At 45.7% G+C, this 20,195-nt stretch overlaps 1 protein-coding gene and 1 long non-coding RNA gene across 2 annotated transcripts in view; one reads left to right on the top strand and one right to left on the bottom strand.

Annotated features, from left to right (window-relative positions):
* Positions 1 to 20,195, top strand: part of Cacna1e (calcium voltage-gated channel subunit alpha1 E) — a 466,977-nt gene that overhangs the window by 58,913 nt on the left and 387,869 nt on the right. The window lies entirely within an intron of this gene.
* LOC143267718 (uncharacterized) lies at positions 6,499 to 13,329 on the bottom strand. Its single transcript, XR_013043143.1, has 3 exons — positions 12,947 to 13,329; positions 12,135 to 12,457; positions 6,499 to 6,854 (listed from the first exon to the last, which is right to left on the bottom strand). It is a non-coding gene; the product is annotated as an uncharacterized LOC143267718 (long non-coding RNA).

Below are 20,195 nucleotides of genomic sequence, written 5' to 3'. Positions count from 1 at the left end.
GAGTCTTGGGCTGACTTCTTGTTGGTGTACTCATTGAAAATATGCATATGGCAATAACAATAGGTATTTGGCTTCTGGTAAACCATCTGCAAGGTTTTGGTCATCTACAAAAATATACACTGATCTTTGAAAGATAACAACATGAAGTGGACCCTGTGGTTGCCCAGCTTGAAAGACTTTCTAGGACACATCACTGGGAATGAACACCCTGGTAGATTCAAGTAGATTCTTTGAACTGAAGAGTCTGGAAAGACCCAAGTAGTTAGAGTTTGCCAGACAGAACAACACAGAGGAGAGAGTTGCTGAAAGAGGCACTAGAACTTTGTTGTGGTGGTTTGAATGAGAATTGCCCCTATAGACTCAATATATTTGCTTGGTCCCCAGTAGGTAGAGCTGTTTGAGAAGGATTAGGGGGTGTGGCCTTGTTAGAGGAAGTATGTCACTGAGAGTGGGCTTTGAGGTTTCAAAAGCTCAGGCCTTTCCCAGGTAGCTCTCTTTGTCTCATGGTTGTAGATCAGTTGTAAGCTCTCGGCTACTGCTCTAGTACCATGCCTGCCTGCCTGATGGTCATGAACCTCCTTGCCACAATGGTCATGAACTCACCCTCTGAAACTATAAGCCAGTCCCTAATAATCTTTCTCTTATAAGTTGCCTTGGTTGTGGTGTCTCTTTACAATAATCAGAAAGGCGTTTGTTGAGAGCCCTTTTTGAGTGTTCAGTCGAGGGGAGTGTGTATATGAAGATACTACCTAAGGCTGGTAAGGTAACCACCCAAAAGGAGAGTGGGAACAGTGCATAGCACTCACATGGGGCCCCATATCAGTGCCTTCTAGCCATAGCCAGATCAGCAGCTTTGAGAAATAAAGGTATTTAGCAGAACATACAGAAGAATCTTAGTTGTGGGAACAATTGTCTCCAGAGCAGACACTCTTCTGATCATCCCTAACAAATGTTAAATGTAAGATATAAAAGGATTGTATCTCAGCAGGAAAGTAACAACAGCAGCAGACCACTTACAGATGTTTATGGGGGAAAAGTTTTTAGAATCAAGCCAGGTAAAATTCAAAATATCTATCATCCAAGAAGAAACACTAGCTGTGCAACAAGCAGTGACATAAAACCCATGCATCAGTCAGAACTGATACAGGTGTCAGGATTAGCAGACACAGACATTGAAAATGCTAGCATAATGGTGTCATATACACCCCTCAAATACTAAGAGACTTGAAGGATATAGAAAGGCCAGATCTAACTAACATTTTGAAAACTACAATGTGCGAGATGAAAGATGTATAAATGTGATGAATGGTAGGTTAGGCTTGCAGAAGAAAGGTTCAGTGAGCTTAGTTGCAATAATAGAGAATATGAAAGAAAAATGGAAGCAGGAAAAAGGAGGAATTTTGAACTGAACAAAGCATTTGTAAGCTTTGAAGCTTCAAGTAGCACAATATATGTGTAATTGGAGTCCACAAAGGAGAGAAGAAAGAGAAGGGACCAAAAAGAACTATTTGAAAAAAATAATGGCTGAACATTTCCAAAGTTGATGAAAACTATAAGTCTGCAATTTGAGAAGCTCACAAACACCAAACCAAGAAATCTGAGGAAAACTATATGAAAACACACGGATTCTATCTTAATACAGTGATTTAAATAACCATCAGCTTAATGATTAGCTCAAAGACAGTCTAAGCCCATTCTGTACATTGTGTGCACCACAGAGAAGTGAGTTATGAACTATATATAAGCAATTACTTAAAGATTACTATCTTTAATTAAAGTTTGCAGATTAAAGACTGCAAGCTTAGGAACTAGATGAGATGCAGCTGGGACTGGCAGAAAGCAGAGAAAAAAGAATAGGGATTGGCTTAAAGAGATGGAGAATGTTCGTAAGTCAAATGCACAGTAGGGACCCCCAGGAGCTACCTGAGAACGAGAACGTGGGACCACAGCTGCAGAGTCAGTGCAAATGCAAAGGCAGAAGCAGAAGAGTGGAGGGGACTCCTGGAGGGACAGCATGGAGAAAGGGAGGAGCAGAGATTTGCTCTCCTAGAACTTTCTGTGGTAACAACTGAGGAGGAGGCTTTTTGGGGATAGGGCGATCACATGCTGAGCCTGCCTGGATGAATGTTTGAGGCCAAGGGGCAGTAGTTGCAGGTGGTTTTGAGATGGGAGACGATGACGTGTTAAAAACAACCCAGGAAGCCAGGGTGGCTAGAACTGGTAAGGAGAAGGAAGGCAGTGTTGGTGCAAGGCTTGGATGGGCAGCAGGCACTACTGAGCGTAGGTTTTCTGTGAAGGGTGTGAGAAGTTATGTACAGAGTTTTTTTTTTTTTTTTTTTTTTTTGGTTTTTCGAGACAGGGTTTCTCTGTGTAGCTTTGCGCCTTTCCTGGAACTCACTTGGTAGCCCAGGCTGGCCTCGAACTCACAGAGATCCGCCTGGCTCTGCCTCCCGAGTGCTGGGATTAAAGGCGTGCGCCACCACCGCCCGGCTTATGTACAGAGTTTTTAAAACTCCTTCTGGCTCCAGGAAGATAGATGTGTGCAGGAGACGCAAGAGTAGAGGCAGAGTGAGCAGAGAAGAGGTTCTTTGGATAGTTGGAGTGGGACATGATGGTGGCTTGGGCTGGGACAACAAATAGATACAGGGAGTGAGGAATTCAAAGGAGAGAAGACGGCACCTGATGAAAACCCAAGGTGTCCAGGAGTCTCTGCGTGATAAAACTGGGTCTTGAAGTTCTAGAATTGGAAGGGGTAGAGGTTACCTCGTGGGACTCTTCCCCACTCTGTTTTACATAAGGGCCTTAGCAGGTAGCAGAGGAGCCTCTTTTACATTTATCCATTGGTTAACGTTTCCAGGGAGCATTCATAATCCACGTTGCTTCCAAGTCCACTGCCGGGCTGCTCTGCTCCAGCCAGACTGGTAAGAGTCTATTAGTCTAACACTTGCAGGGGACCCCTTTGCTGCAAGGTAGAATGGGGACGGAAAGAGGCTCAGAGGGTGGGACAGAAGCAGGCGGCATCGCCCCCAGTGATTGCTACCCTCACCTATAAACTGTAATTTCTGATCATCTGAGGAGGCGGAGACAAGAGGATTGCTTGGAGTTCAAAATAAGCCTGAGCAAGTACTAGGCTAAGAGTTGCATAGCAAGCCCCTGCCTCAAAACAAAAATTTATAAAAAAATGATTTCTGGATTTTCTTTGTTTTGATCATAAAATGCTCTCTTCTTCCTCCCTCCTCTTTCTCCTCCTCCCCTTCACTCCCTCTGTTACTCCTCCCATCATAGTTTTGGCTTTTTGGTACAGGGTCTTTCTACAAGATATAAGATACAAGGTCTTTTTGACAGGTCTTCAACCCGTCAGGCTGCCCATTACAGATGTGTACCACCACGAGTGGCTCAGAATGCTCCTTTCAAAGATCGGCTCTCCTCTGGTCCCCTTTATGATTCCCCTCTTGTGTTGGAAGAGATGCCCCTTACCCCCAGTGCACCTGGCTCAGGACCCCCCCCAGACTCGAGTCCCACCCACCCCTCCACCTCAATCTCTGTCCTGTTCAGTTTTAGAGCTCTTCTTCTTCACCAAGGACACACCTGCTCATTCCTGTTTTCACGAGTGCCTCACGCCTCATTCACCTCCCTTCTTTTAGTCATATCCTTGTTAATGACGCCCCTCCCTCCTCAAGCTTCGGGAGAGTATGCTCTGGGGACAAGGGTGAGTCTCTTCTGTCTAGCAAAGAAAGATGCTGAATCCTGTCATGCAGCTCTTACCTCCTTGGCTTCCAGAGTGTCATGAGAATTAAAAGTTTGTAAATTGCCTTGAGTTCCTTGGGGACAGCTAGCGAGAGTAAAGAATAAAAATCACTCCATGTAAAGCCGTTGCAAGGCAGGCGGTGAACTGAATCACGGTCTCCCCCCATTGGGCTATGATTAGGAAATGCTTCAGATGAAATCTCACATTCCATCCAGGCAGGTGAGGCTTGTGTGAGGCTGCTAATTGTAATAAAAAGCTTAATTTGAACTTCTGAGAATTTCTCATTTCACTGAGTTGGGGAATAGTGTGACAGAGATGAGGCAGCTCGGGGGAGCTTGATCCGATTATCGTTGGGTTGGTTGGTGACGGGAGATGATTGTTCCAGCACTGCGCATCGAAGCCTGACAGCTCAGCGCCATTAACGCCCCAGCTGTTCTTTTCCGTGGCAATGCCACTGTTTCCCATCTCCTAGCAGAGACTTGGCATCTTTCATTTCCTCATCTACCTCTCCTTAACTTGGATTTTCCTTGAGGTTCTTCCCTCCAGGCCTCTCCCCTTACCCCCTAACCTTCCTCCCTTCCTACTTCTTTCTCTGGTCTTTCCTCCTTTCCTTGGATTCTTCCCTCCCTTTCTCTTTACCATAGTTCCCAAATAGGGTTTATCATCTACAATACTGAGGAGAGAGGAGACAGGAAACATGACGAAATAAGGAAATGAGGTTCTTGCTTTCCTATAATTTACAAACTAATTTTTGTCCACTAACAAGGCAAGGGACTGTAGCAATACTCTGTTCCTCTGTGCACACATCTGTGCGTTCATGCATGCATCCATTAGTCCATCCACCCATCTCAATCCATCTGTTTATGCACTTATACATGCACACATCCATCCATGTATACATCCCTCTATGGGATAAATCGTTAGTAGCCTAAGGCTACTACCAGCAGGACAGTGCGGTGGGCAGTTGCTGTAGGAACCACTAGTATGCAACCAACAGTAGTGTTCCGATGGCCAGGCTTCTCTGAGAAATCAGGAGACCTATCTTATCTACGGGGATAATCAGGGCCCCAAGGAAGGGACATCTTGACTGAATCCTACAGGAGAGAAGTTAAGCTGGCAAAGGCAGCGAGGGGTTTATCCAGCTGCGGGAGGGTGCAGCTTGTGACAAGGGCTTGGAAAAAGCTCGTTCTGTGAACCCTCTCTATATCAGCAGTGATGTGAGAGTGCCGAGATGGGTCCTGACGTCCAGGCAAGGGCTGAGCTCTAACCTGAAGCTTGAGAGTGAGTTTGAAGTTCACTCTGGAGCATTTGAAGGACGCTGAGGTGAGCAATCAGTAGACCTGCACCATCAACCCTTCTGTGAGGATGGGAATCCTCTGGCTATCATGGCGGCCACTGACCACAGGAACTGTTTACTGCCCAACTGAATTGCGACTATTTGGCAGGATTTAATAAAATTTTACTTTATTTAAATATAAATAGCAACATGTGGTGGGTAGCTACCTTAGTGGGCAGCGCAGACCAGCAGAATCAAATCAGTTTTCCCACACAGCATCCATATAGGGGGACTTGGCAACTTGTTGGTTTTGTGCACTCCTGTGGCCTGTGGCACCCGTTGGATCTCTCAGCTAAGTGGCTGGCTGATGACAGTATCCATGTGTGTTTCCCTTCCCCTCCATGAGTGTTTACCCTCTGAATGGGGACTGCTCTTGGGCTTTTGGTCTTGTCTCTGGACGCCCCACTGCAAAAACCCCGTCTATTGAATACTTGTCTGTTTAATTGGTTAGCTCCTGTCTTTCTTTTGGGGCTTATGTATGAAACTCAAGGTGGCAAATGCCAGCTTTCACAATGGGCACGGGGAACCTCGGTGTTGGCACAGGAGAGAGCAGCTTTGAGGAAGCACGCTCTCTGGGAACGCTTCTGAAACTTCTTGCCTGTCTATCTCCAGATGCCATGGTGTTAGGAAGGAAGCAGGTGAGGTGGAGGGATTCTCTGTGGGAGAGTGAATGTCACCTTTTGGCTCCTGACATCACCACAAAGTGCACGGGCTGCTCCCCTGAGGACTTCCCGGTGACAGGAATTTTGCTTTTCATCCCCGTATTTTCTCTTGACAGTCAAATCACTTTCCCACAGAGGTTTACAGTTTTAAAAATGATCGGAAAAAGGACTGATTCCCCTACTCATGTTTTCAGCTCATAATGTTTGAGTCATAAAAGGGCCTGTTCTCATGGAAACATCTCTGTACTGAACTGGGGGGAAAGGATGATCTACCTCTTCCCCACATTCCCTCCAACCACCAGAACCAGGACTCAGAATGCCTGCTCTGTCCCGAGGGAGAGGACAGCCACCTCCAGTTCAGCTCCTCACGCAGCAGCAAGAACCTCTCAACACAGTCCCCAGGGCAGATGGCATTGCCTGGTTTTCAGAATGCATGGAGACTGGAGGCTTGGTAGTTTATGTGGCAGAACAGGGATCTTGCTCCAAACAGTCTTGATTCCCATGAGGGGTGGGGTTAATTTCACAGAACACCAGACTCTCAAATATTTACTCAGTGCTTGCATTTCTTCAGTACAGCCTGCTGGTCATTGTCACCTAAAATGACAGGGACCTCATTTTCATATCTGACTACCTCCTTCACCATTGGGACTCATTTCCCTGGACTGAGATGAAATCTTTCCTTGGCTGTTTTACTCCTGGGTCCCGACTTTCCCTTTGGGGCCTTATAAATCAGCCTGAGCATCTCTCCTCTGTATAAGCACCCTTAGGTTTATTGATTTCTGCATCTTCCCACAGATGGAAACATAGAGCCCTGTGATGATGGTTTCTCAGAGGATAAGTACCCAAGACGTTTGGTCCTCTTGGCTGACAGCCTTTAGTGTCTCCACGGAGTGGAGCACTCAGAACTAAAAGTCACAATCCAGGAGTGGTCTCAGTAGATCAGGGAGAAAACAAACCGTGTCTGCATTCTAGATGCTCCCTGCCTGTAACACAGGCTGCCAATTACCACGGATGCTCGTTGTCTGGGTGTTCATTATCCATGTTGTTGTATACTGTAAGGTCTCTGCAACCTGCGAACGCTGAATAAGCCCATGTTGTGTTATTGCTCCTAAGAAAGCAGAAACACAGGGTTAGGTCCCTGTGAGCCTCTCTCACAGCATTCCAACAAGAGATCAGTACAGAACCTTGTCGTATAGGTACTCCTCTTACACATCGTGTTTACTATATAATGCTGATTCATCAGCATTGAGCTCCCAGCCAACTGCACTGTAGCTCATGCCTGAGTGAAGCTTACCTATGTGCTTTCTCTATGAGGCACACCCCAGCCTTCTTGTGCTTAGAGCACCAGACAGAAAGCACTTCAACAGTACACTCAGGGCCTCTTTATACAGCAAAGTCACCAACAGCAACATAAAACTGAAGCGTGAAGTAGACCATGAGACGAACTTGTCTAGAGTCTAAGATCTGAAGCAGGCAAACACATCAGCTACCTTGTCTCACCTCAGCTGGGAATCAGTGTGGGCAGTGAGTGACTCAAGTGTGTGTGTGTGTGTGTGTGTGTGTGTGTGTGTGTGTGTGTGTGTGTGCTACCTTGAGTATATGCAGATGAGCCATGAGTATTGACTTGGATGTTACAGCTATTTTAGTGAGTGGGTGAATTCACAAATATGGCATCCACAGGGACTGAGGATGAACTGTGGTATGAGTACAAGGAAGGAGAGAAAGAAGGTTGGCTTTCTGAAGATCTGGGGAGTGAACACCCCGTGCAGAAACAATGAGATGCTAGGCATGGGTCCTTTCCAGGGGGGTGCTCCCTGGTGGCCCGTGTCTGCGTGACACATATGTCTTCCTTTCTGTCCTGTGCCTTCATTTGGAGACTCAGCTCCAGGAAGACCAGACGCTTATTTCCATGAGTGTTTCATCCACAGTGAGGTGATCACCCAGTGGACATTTGTTACTGGGGCTGATGCCAGTGTTGGCTTGGAGCAGAAGAAGCAGAGGGAGAGAACGAAATGAAACCAAGGATGTGCCCAGGATTGGAGGGGGGCACTTAGAGCACAGGCAGGGCTGTCCAGGAGTTAAACACAGAAAGGAAGAGGTCACGGAAGGAAGCGAAGAGGACCAGGAGAGCCTGCAGCTGCTGGAGGTGAGGCCAACTGTGACTTGGGAGGGGATAGGTGAGAAAGTGTTGGCTGTGTTCCTGGGACCTTCCTCTTGACTTCACAAGACCTTCCCTCAGGGACTGCCACTTTCACACGGGTGCTTTGGAGCCAGCCAGCGATGTTCTGTCTACTGTCAGATTTGTAGAAGGGCATCCTCCCTTCGTGCTTCTCGGTGGGGCATGATCAGTGATGGAGCCAAGGTTCTCACTGTCGCTGAATGAGCACTACAGAGTACCTTCAGCAGAGGATACCAGAGGAGAGGGGAACTGTTTTGCTTATGATAAGAGCTTAGTGAGGAGGAGATAACTTACAAAAGATGTGCCAGCCATGCTGTTTGGAGATGGCCATTGGTTCTGTTGTGTAGACATCTGTTGCTCTCTGTGTCCTTCTGGCTACAGTGGATGGCATTATAGGCTGAGCAGAGAAACAGTCACAGAGTGGAGGTCAGGGACAGCTGCCACAGGCAGAGGAGTGTTGGATCTGTGAGTCAGGGGCGGACATCAAGGACTGTTAGCAAAGACTCAGTGTGTTTGCTGAAAGCCCTGTGGTTTTGAATAGTCAGTGACTGGAACGTGATGTCTGGTGCCTAGAGACAGTTCTGCTCCATTCTGTGGCTGACTCCAGGTGTTTGCCCTGCAGCTCAACATCTGAGAGCTCTAGGTGCTGTGCAGGTCACAGAGATGAAGATGATGCCCAGAGCTGCAGCACAGAACGTTCCAGCAAGGGAAACAAGTCAAACGGGCGTGCAAGTATAATCACAGTATATTTCCAGTGTCCTGTGGCTACAAAAGAGGGAGAAATTACTTCCCCTGGAAGGGCCACTGGAGGCTTCATGAAGGAGATGATTGACATGCTACTGAGTCGCAAAGTGCCTCTGCTTTCGTTTCCACAGCTCCACACTTTCTACTCAGCTGCTCCCATCAAAGATGTAGAGGTGCCATTGCTGATTCTTTTCTTCACCACCGTCCATCTAAAGGATCAGCAAGTTGCTTAACTCCTACCTCTACAACCGAATTTAGTTTTATCTTTCTGACCCCTTATTCATTGAACCATATCGCTGGAGCTGTTGAAAGAACTTCCTAGATGGTTTAACCTTGTATTTCTTTTCCAATCAGTAATTTCATAATAGCCCAGAGTCATCATTATATTTAGTTATTTTATGTGTATGGATGGGTGCTTTGCTTGCATGCACGTCTGTGTACCACATTTGTGCAGTGCCTGTGGAGGCCAGAAGAGGACGTCATGTCCTCTGGAACTGAAGTTACAGGCAGTTGTGAGCTGCCATGTGGGTTCTTGGAACTGAACCTGGGTTCTTCGAAAGAGCAACATGTGCTCTTAACTGCTGAGCCGTCTCTCCAGTCTCCAGAGGCTTCTTTGAAAACACAAAGCTTTTTGCCATTCTCCTTCTCCAAACCTTCTCTGTATTAGTTAGGGTCCAATCAAAGAGACTTTCAAGTATTTCAAACAAGGACTGTTAATGTAACAATTTGATTGCCTCCTGTGGATAGAAGATGCAGGAGATTGCCCGGAAGAGGCAGCCAACACTGTCTCTACACTGTGGGAAGCTGGGCTCCAGAACCCCGAAGCCACTCAACCCGGAGAGTCCTGCCTGGTGGCAGTGCCTAGGACTTCAGAGAGGGTCTGTGGGAGGAAAGCTACAATGACAAAGGAGACTGCTTTTTGTTGTTGTTGTTTGTTTGTTTGAGACAGGGTTTCTCTGTGTAGCTTTGGAGCCTGTCCTGGATCTCGCTCTGTAGACCAGGCTAGCCTAGATCTCACAGAGGTCCACCTGCCTCTGCCTCCTGAGTGCTGGGATTAAAGGGATTAAAGGCAAGAGCCACCACCACCCGACAAAGGAGACTGTTGCCATAAAATGCCGACCATAGCTGAGAGGGAAAGTGAAAAGTACTCCGGTTTCTTACTTCATTCCAGCTTCATGCTACAGTCTCCAGTGGCTAAACCTTCCTGGGAGTCAGATGTCAGGGGCATCTGAGAGATACTAAAGGTTTAGGTCTTACAGAGAATTGGGATGTCTTTGGGAACATCTGAGAGATGCTAAAGGTTTAGGTCTTACAGAAAGTTGGGATGCCATTGGGAACATCTGAGAGAAGCTAAAGGTTTAGGTCTTACAGAGAGTTGGGGAGCGGCCAACTATTGGCTTATAGAACAGCCTCATGGTACTTGCTGAACTCTTCATGCAGACTAGGCTTGGCTCCTGGGAAGAACAGAAGGCTGTTGAATTTGTCTGTCAAAGGTGCCCCAGCCCAGGTCAGCATTTCTAAATCAGCCTCCCTCCCTCTTCCCCTCTCCCTTCCTCCTTTCTTCTCTCCCACTTTCTCTGTCTCCACACCACACCCTCACTAGAGGGACAGACTTCTCTGTTGGGTAAGGGACTTGGTGGATGAAGGAAAACCTTCTTAGCCCCCATTAAATCTGGAAGGATAAGCATAGACTGTTCTTCTTAAGTATGCTCTATGGCAGATTGTCACAGAAAGTTTGAAGCACAAGGAGCTTGGTGCATTCAGGATATCATCAGTGTCTCTCTACTCTGGCATCAAAAGTTTTCAGGATCTAGATTAGCTTTGTTTTCTGTTGCCATAATAAAATGCCAGAGGCTGGGTTTATGCATAAACAAAAAGAGGTACATTTAGCTCGCAGATTTGCAGTCCAAATGATCAAGATTAGGCATGACCACATTAACTCAGCCATGTCACATCGTGGCAGATTATATAAAAGTGAGAGCCTGGGCAAAAGGGAGAGATCACATGACAATCCAGAAAGCACCAGAGAGCGGGAAGCACAAGCCCTGCCATTTTATAATAGTCCTCTAGAAAGAACTAGCCGGGGTCCTGCAAGAATTACATTAATTCCTTCCTCAGGCAGCATTCCCAATGAAATAATTACCTTACACTCAGGCCCACCCTTTAAGGTCCCATCACCTCCCAACATAGCCATTCTGAGGACCAAATTTCTGCATTTGAATTCTTGGGGGAATGCACTCAAACCGTGCCCAGATCAATCTCATCCAATCTTTTCTCCCATGTTTCTTCAACTGGAGTGCTTTTCTTGACACTTGGCAAACACTCTAGTTTACAAACCTTTGCAAACATAGTTTCCATCACCTACGACCTATCCATTCTTCCAGGGCAGCCCAGACTATCTTTTCTATGAAACATTATTTGCTCCATCCAACCTACAGGGATCATTATCATCTCCTCAGATATTCTAAAGGTTTAATTAAAGGTTTAATCACTTTGCTCAAAAAGGACAGTTCATCTCTCCAGAACTTTCAGTCCTCTCTGGACTGGGTTGTCCTTAAGTCTTTGTGTTTCTCGGAGATGTCATTATTATGCTTAAGAACGCGATGATGTTGAACTTATTTAATATACTTATTAAATAGAATTTTATGCAGCCCTGACGATCAAGCTGTCAGTGACTAAAATCAAGAAGAAGAAAAAGGAAGTAGCAGGCGGGTAGAAACAAGTGTATTCAACTACAAAGAGTGCATTTAAGAGAGAGCGTTAGCAAAAGACAGCAACATAGGAAGCAGAAGCAAATGCGAGACCCTGGAAAAAGAAGGCTGCCCTTAATTAACAGAAACTGAAAAAAAAAAAAGAAGGAAGAAGGTGCTAGAAGCTGGGGAGGGGGCAGGCTGAGAAGGCTCAGCAAGAGGAGTTTGTGCGAGGCTGGTGACTTTGAATGTTACATTTAGCAATGAATAATAGGTAACGAATGTAGTGAGTGGAAGGTGTGGAGCTGGTTTTTTCAGGGTGGTAAAAATGAAGTCTGTGAAATGATCATTTAAACGTGCGTCTCTGTGTTGAAGGTTATAATGCCGGTCTGTTTACCAATCCAGACGGTGCCAGTGAGCAGGAATGGATTTTCTTTGGGCAAGGCTGAAGCTGACATGGTTGCAGGTGTTGTTGTTTACATGCTTCAGGGTTTTCAACTGAAGTGTGCTTATCACTTAACCAGTCTTCGGTCCTGGTGGTGGTGGGGGGAGGGGAGGGCTGCCTGGATTCATCCTGCCTTTACCACTACTTACCTGTCATGGGGCCATAGGAAAACTATGAAACCTTTCTTTGCCTCAGTTTATGTTATTTGTGCACATGGGGTTGTTGTTAATAGTGCTTTTCTTACAGTGTTGTCATGAGGCTTAGACAAGATCAATTTATGCAAAGTATTAAGGGGTCTCCATGTTGTAAGAGTTAACATGTCATTATTACCTTTGGTTGACCTTCGTGCCATCTTCAAGGCTCTGAGGATGGGGCTGGCTCTTTTACATTCTCGCAGGTCAATTGACTAGGACTCACTGTGACTGGATATGAAGCCGAAGAGAAAGATGAGGAGAATCTTTTCTTGCGTAGTCAGGAGGATGGAGCTGCCATCAGCTCCGCATCGATTCAGAAGGAGGACGTGACAGAGATCTGGGTGGGATGGCTTAGGAGTTCTTGCTTGAACATATTGAGTTTGAGTTTTGTGTTTGATATCCAAGTGGAGAAATCATGTGAACAGTTGGTTGCATGACTCAGAGGTTTGGGGGAAAGCTCTGGACCAAGATAAAGAATTTGGGAGTTGACAACATATAGATGGTAATTAGAGTCACAAGATGAGATGACATCACCAGGAATGAGCATAGACAGACAAGAGAAAGGACCAAAAGCCAAGTCTCAGGGTCTTCAGTGTAAGGAGTTAGGCAGAAGTAGAAGAGCCAGCAAATGTAGACAGAATGCTGAGCATGGAATTGTGGGAACCAATGAAAAAGATGGTCAAGGGTGGAGGAGTGGCCAGCTGGGTCAAACAATAGCAAATGGCAAGTGTATTAGTTCCCTAGCCTTGCATAGCAAGTTATTCCAAAGCATGGTGGCTCAAAGGAACACACTTAACACAAGGCTTCTGAGAGGTAGGAGTCTTGGAGTAGCTACTAGGTGGGCAGTGATGACTCCAGGTCTCTTGCAAGATTGCAGCTAAGCTGTGAGCTGAGGCTTTGGGTCTCTTGAGACTCAGGTAGGGTTGGAGAATCCTATTGGAAGCTTACCCTTGCAAGTCTTGACAGGCCTCAGTTCTTTGCTATGTAGACTTTCTGAAGGGTTTTGTGATGTGGCATCTGACTTCTCTCTGAGTATGGGAGGTGGGAGGGAGAGAGAAGGAAAATGGGTAAGGATAAATGAGGAGATCCTCAAGATGGAGATAACGGTATTTTAGAAGCTGAATTTGAATGTGCCATCATCTCAGAATGCTTTTGGTTATACAGACCAAGCCTGGCATAGTATGCATATGTGTGAAGGGTTGGGGGAGGCTGCCCAAAGGTATGACCATTAGGAGCTGATGGTCATCTTGGAGCTTTCCCATACATGACAAGAAGAATTGAGTTTGGTCTTGACAATAGAAGGCACTGGTAACTTGACCAGAACGCTCCAGCGTCCTGTCTCTGTCTCTGGAGTGCTGGAATTACAGGTACACTATCTCCACACCTGGTTTTATGCAATGCAAAGCACTCCAGGGATTTATGCATGCTAGATCAGCACTCATCTCAAGCACCTTTAAATAGGCTTTGTTGGTGATGCTTTGAACTGAATTCCAAGAGCTAGTTCGGTTTCTACCTTCTACTCATCTATTCATCCTTCTGCTTTCTACTGGGATCCCTTGCCCTGGGACCTCCATATTGCACACCCTGACATTGGCTATCTCTTTCTCCACTGTCCTATGTACTCTCCTTGCCCTATTGACTGGGAACAGGAAGTAACCCTGGAGATTGTGGATGCTCTCCTAGCAACCAAACCAAAGCTTGCAGCCACTTTTTTCTCCTTTCCTACAGACAGATGCTCTTGAACAAGAACAAATCAGTTAGCCAGCTTGACACTAACATGCTAATGCCACCTTTCCAAACTGTTACCCACCTCAGGAAAGCTGCCTTGTTCTCCTGTCTTCACTCTGGGACTTAGTTATTCATTGTTGCTTCAACTCCAGGTTTCTGGGATTGGGGCCTCTACAAGATGATAGAATCCCACAGTGGGCAGACACCTAACAGCCTTATTGTACAATGAAACTGCCCCATGCTTTGAGGGTTGAGATGGGGCAACAGTTTACTTTCCCATCCCATACACAGAGTTCAATGGCCAAGCCTTTTGTTTCCATACTGTTCCCTGGAAATTCAGAAGTATAAAAAATTTTAAATTGTATTATATTGGTAGCTATTTCCTTCATGATCTTTGTATCTTAGGAAGTGACTTCTCACATTTCATCTAAGTTAATCTTCATAATAAATAATTGGAAGTAAAACATTTTTATAAATAAATGGAAAAAGAGCATAAATTATTGAGGAAAAAGGATGGTTGTCCCATAGTATTGATGAGAAAACATGGTTAAATTATCTAAGGATATCAGGCTGGTCAATGCAGAGTTGGGGCAAGAGGAAGCAGAAGAAGGACCAGAGGTGTGGTTGACACCTGGGATGACCTCGGCACAGAAGGTTTTCGGGCAGCCGCAGAGGCTGTGTAGGGGATGCTGTCTTGTTGCTGAGGGAGACCTGGGCTTCCACAGAACTCCAGCATTCCTCCGTCTTGTCCAGCCTGAGTCACTTTTATCTTGACAATGACTCTCTGTTCTGTCTCATGCTCAGGAAAGATGTCTATGCACGTGGCTGGATCTAACCCAGCAGGAGCTTCCCAGGTTTTCACTTCAAGCAAACTGAGGCCCTCAGCCAGAGGCTGCCTGAGCCAGCTGCAGACAGAACTCCTTCCTGTCTATCCTCCAAGTTTCTGAGGATTCCTCTCGGTATCGTGACCTTTCCGCCCTTCCTTAAAGTTGTGGGAGTTATTCTTCCCAAAATAACCTGAGGCAGTCAGTAATGGCTTGCAGGAAAGTTACAATTAGCTTTTCACTGTGAAGAAAGCACAAAGTTATTTTTTAAATAAAAAAAAAAAAAAAAAGGTAGAAGGAGGACCCATAACCCCTCAAGGTCCCGTGAGTCAATTGGAAAACACTGAGTTATTTCTGGGGAGAGCTATTCTCACAGGAGATGTATGGATTTTTTTTTTTTGGCTTCTCTTCATTGTTTCTAGTGCTGATTACATTCTCTCTTTCTAGTTTCTTAGTGGTGGCCAGAGGTGAATGGATTGCCTTCCCTCACAGTCCATTGATTTCCATGTTGACGCACGTCCATTTCAGTTGAGAAAAAGAACTAGCATCCAGCATTGTACTAGGGCTATCTACACCTGGATGAGCTGCCTTGGGGGCAGTGGGGTTCCTGTCAACAGAGATGTTCAAACACAGGCTGAATGAGTGTATAGAAAGTGCTGCAGAACAGATGTAGGCAAGGACCAGTGTGATAGCTGAGGAGATTTCCAGTGTGCTCACCTCACATTCAGCTCGAGCTCCTGTCCTAGGCTGTTGTTCGCTACTAGAACAGAACACCTGAGGTAGGGTGGTTTACACATTGGAAGGTTTAAGTAGGCTAACAGTATGGGAGCTTTGAGAAGCCTAAGATCATGACATTAGCTTCCGGTGAGGAATTCATGCTGTGTCACCCCATGGTAGAGAGCAGAAGGGCCAACAGGTGCGTGAGGAAGAAACAAAACACAAGGAGCCGCCCCTCTTAGCAGCAAAATCCCTGTCTTACCCAGAGATCTAGCTCTAAGAGAGCTCACTGGCTCCTACAGAAGGGCACTAATCCAGTCACCTCTGACCCCAACACTTCCCATGAAACTCTACCTCCTAACCCTTCGGATTTGAGGAATTAAGGTTCTAACACGTGAAACTAGGGGAGACACACTGAAACCATAGCAACACCTCAGATGACTGACAAATGTTATGCTGACCTTTCCTAAGACGTGGTCCATCAGGTATTTCCCACATGGTAGTATATACTATAGGTGATTTTCACTGGTGAGGACTTTACTACAAAAATCACAGCTACAATGAATCATAATCTCATAGGTAACAATGCTTAGCACAAAGCCAAGGTTAGCCATGCTGTGGTGATGCACATGGACAGTGCAGACCCTGGAGAAGAGGTCCTACGACATGTGATTTGGCTGGCATTTAAAAGCATTGTTTGGTTTGTGACTTTCAGCCCTCACTGGTCCAGAGTGTGTATGGTACAGATGATTCATAAAGAATGTGGAATTTAATTTGCTTTAGTTCTAGGCTACATCTCAGCTCTCCTTTTAGTGGTACATGCTTGTGAAGATTTGAATTCGCACAGTCGCAATGGAGGGTTATAAAAATCTAACTTTCATTATTTCTAGAACCTTATTCAATTTCCGAGTCCCAAACCACTTTAATGGAAAACAGCTTATCATTTCAAATTCATGTTTTTTTCCCCCTTAGTTGTTTCCAGAGATCTAGTTAAGCCCGGATTTAGTATTCCCCTGACGAGGCACACATCGACTACCATTTTTATCTCCTATTTTTTCTTTTCTGGATTTCTCACAGCCAGGTGTTGGGTTGGGGCATCTGGTTTGCCGAGCCTCTGGTGATGTCTACAGACTGGCTGTGGGCGCTATGCAGATGACCCCACCCTCATCTGTGAGCACTGGGGCCCTTCTTCTATGGCATCAGCTGCTGAAGCAACTCCCTGGCATTTCATGCCTCTGGTTTCCTGGTGCATCAATCCAAATTCCTTGCTTGGGTCTCAGAGTCCTTTCAGAACAGCTGGAAAGAGAGCCATGCTTCTCCTTGGGGAGGAGGTGGATGCTGAACACAGAATTGGTCGCTACAGTACTCTCTCTGTTATCCATGGTCCTGATGGACTTCCATTTTTCCCTTGGGGCATGCTGAGCTCCCATGGATCAGGCCCCTTTGCAAGGCTGCCCCTGCCTATGGCTCTAGAGAGCAAGCAGACACATTTTACTGCAAAGTTGTAAACTACTGTCTGTGGTGATTAGTTTTTAATGCCAGCTTGACACAGTCTAGAATCTCCTGGGAGAAGGGTCTCTGACAATGGCTGTGAGACATTATCTTAATTATGTTAATTGGTGTGGGAAGACAGGGCCACAGTGGGCAGCACCATTCCCTAGGCTCCTGGACTGGATAAAAAGGAGAAAGCCAGCTGAATACGCATGCATTCATTGTTTTCTTCTGGCTGTGGCTGTACTGTGAACAGCTCCTACAAACTCCTGCGTCTGTGACTTCTGTTATCTTGGACTATAACCTGGAACTACGAACCCAGAAAATCTGTTTCCCTTAGGTTGCTTTTGTTGGGGTATTTTGTCATTGCTGCAGAAAAGAAAATGAAGACAGTTTTTCTGCCCCTTCCTTGCTTCTCTTACACTCTGTCTTCAGCAGCAGCCGAGCAGAACTGTGTTACAACTGAGAAAACCCTCCGGCAGCCTCACTCAGAGCAGTAGGCATTGACTTTCCACAATCTTCCTGTACATGGCTCCTCCTCGGCTACTTCTATTCTGGCCACACTAGTGTTTTACCTGTTTAGGATGACTCTAGGCCTGTCCTCTCACTCCAGTGAGGCATTGCATAGCCTTTCTGTCCTCCTGGGTACCTGAGTTACTTCTTCATCCCCTCCAAATATCCACCGGTACCATCTTCTCTATGAAGCCTGTCCTGGATATGTTATTTAAATTCCAACCCACTCCAACTCCCACCCCCGATGCCTTGCTGACTTGCATATGACGTGGAGTTCTCAGCTTTATTGTCCCATCCTCCAGGCAGTCGCCTCAACCTTCCAAAGCCCTGTGCACACCTTATTCTCTTTTCTCATTTAGGCACTAATCACACTGTCAGGTCAGACTCTGTTAACTGTTTTGTTCTTGGTCCTGGTGCTAGCACAATACTCATTATGAATCTGTCAAATAAGTAAATGACTGGATGAATGAGTGAATGCTTCCATTCACTTAGAAAAAGCTGATGGATTGTTGAGAAGAGTAGCTAGCGAGGTTTGTAAAGGCTGCACGGTGCTTGACTCAAAAGGAGGTAGCTTACAATTTATGTTTCAAGGGAGGGCTTCTTGCCATAGAGCGTCCACGTTATCAGTAATTCTACAGGTTATGGACGCCCCACTGGTTTCTCTATAGGAAAAAGCAAGTTAAAAGGCTCAGAAGACATGTGGTAGGAGGAAGCAGTAGTTCTTTTCCTCTATCATGGGTCTTCCTTACACTGGCTAGCATTGGCCCCCTTCGGGTCTCACCTCTCAGGATCACACTGCCTGGCTGTCGAGAGGCCCTGGAGCGCTGGCACCTCAGAGGGCACCAGTTTACTTGAGTAATTTTCGTGTCCCATCTAATGAGGAGCATGGCCTTGGGGATTGAAGTTTAGGTTGAACAAACAGGTGGAAGGTGGCATGGACTTCACTTGATTATAGACTTCCTTTGTCCTTTCATGTGCCCCTGTTTCTTGCCTTTGTTCTATTTATTTGTTTATTTTTGAGACAGATTTCTCACATAGCCAAGACTAGTTTCAAACTCAATGTACAGGCCAGGGTGGCCTTGAATTCCTACTCCACCTGCCTCTACCTCTCAAGAGCTGGGATTGTAGAAAATTTCCATGCCTGACTTCTTATATATTTCTAGCCAAGGAAAAAATTTTAAAGCCTAACTCATTATACATTAATTTATAATTAAACAGAGCATTTCTTTTATTTAAATCTATGAATGAGAAAACTGTTTTCCCCCAAAGGTCAGTCATCTTAATTTGAGGGTTTGATATAAAGAGTTTTCATAATGATGGGATACTTTTGTGTCAGAGCATGATGAGGACAGCGAGGAATTTAGCAATAGCCAGAGGGTGGCGTAAAGACCCTGGCAGCTGAAGACAAAGGTAGATGGTGAGCCCAGGGCCCAGGAAAGGAGACGAGAGGGGTACCTAGAGCCATTCTGTCCGCTCAGTCCTGTTTTCATCCCAGAGCAGAACTGTCATCTAGATCTCATCCGGTGTTGACAGGATGATACGGGACAACCTGCTGTCCCTTTCCCACACCTGAGTGGGTATTCCCAGAGCTTCCTTTGTGATCATCCTCTACAGTGTTGCCTGGGGAAGCCTGGAATTCTCAGGCCAAGCCAACAGAGTCCTTCATCCCCTATTATACCCAGCTTTGACAGAAAGTGCCCTAGTCATCACAGTACTTCTTTCTGTGTGTGTGTCTGCATGGACATGAAAAGCCAGGCCTACAGAGGGGTAGGTAGAACCAAGCAACAGCGTGCATGAAGTTATCTGCTATACACATGTACACATACATACTGGCCTTCTAGCCAAAACATAGGACCATTTGAATTCCCGTCCTCTTTCTAAGTTCAGCTTTCCACGGAACACTAAGTGAGGAATAAGATCCTGAATTCTGCATATAATATTATGAGCAGTGTGACAGTGACTGAGTTACAGTGCCCTGTTCTCCTGTTTATTAAGTATGTATGATAAAGCACTTACTTCATCAGGGGTGATGATGAGCAATAATCTCTGGTCCCGTGTAAGTGTTCTAAAATGAAAAGAAAGGTCTCACTACCAGCATGTCCAGCATGGTGTGATGGACGACAGCAGGGTACTTAGAGGCAGCCAGATCTGGACTGATGGCTTTGAGTGCTTGGATTTGGGGAACTTGCTTCCCCCTTTAAAGTCTTGGCTTGTTCATTTGTAAAACTGTTAATAATAATAGCTGTATCATAAGATTTTTTTTCAATAATTAAATGAAAATTTAAAACATCTACTGTTCAAGACTCCTGAAAATATAATGGATAGCATAAGGCAAAACCTCAATAAATATTAACTACTTTTTAGTGATGGTGGTGTCTCTGCTCGATTAAAAGTCCTTTTCTATAGAGAACCCAATTGTAGTGCTCACTTTCCCTTCTCAAACTTCCTGTTTGCCCAATTGAACTTGATCCAATTTCGGATGAGTTAGTTGCCTATTATCCCATGGATTGTTAGAGCTAGAATTCCAACTTCAACGATTTAATATAAGAACGAAGCCCCAGTGTTTCTGAGCAGTGATTAACCACAGCCGAGGAACACAGATTAGTGTTAGAGGATTTGCTTCCCAGTGTGACCAAAAGAATTAAGTGGCTTCGTAGGACGAGCAACGTTTAAATGCTTAGATTTGAGAGGCTGGATGTGGGAGCTTCTTCAGTTAATATGCTTTGGGGTGAAGGTAATGGGAAACCTATCTCAAATCGGCTTTGGGCTTCAAGCTGTATTGACTTGTATTTCTGGTGGTCTATGGTGGGGTGGCTTCCAGAGTGAACGGATATGGTGGCTCTCTTGCCATTCCCTGCCACCTGGTCTCTAGTCCTTCTCTCCTCTACTTGTTAGCTTCATTCTCAGGTGGTGGGGTAGCAGCC

Source organism: Peromyscus maniculatus, chromosome 11 (assembly GCF_049852395.1).
Source record: "Peromyscus maniculatus bairdii isolate BWxNUB_F1_BW_parent chromosome 11, HU_Pman_BW_mat_3.1, whole genome shotgun sequence".
Classification (NCBI taxonomy): Eukaryota; Metazoa; Chordata; class Mammalia; order Rodentia; family Cricetidae; genus Peromyscus; species Peromyscus maniculatus.
This window is presented reverse-complemented; position numbering and strand designations above follow the sequence as displayed.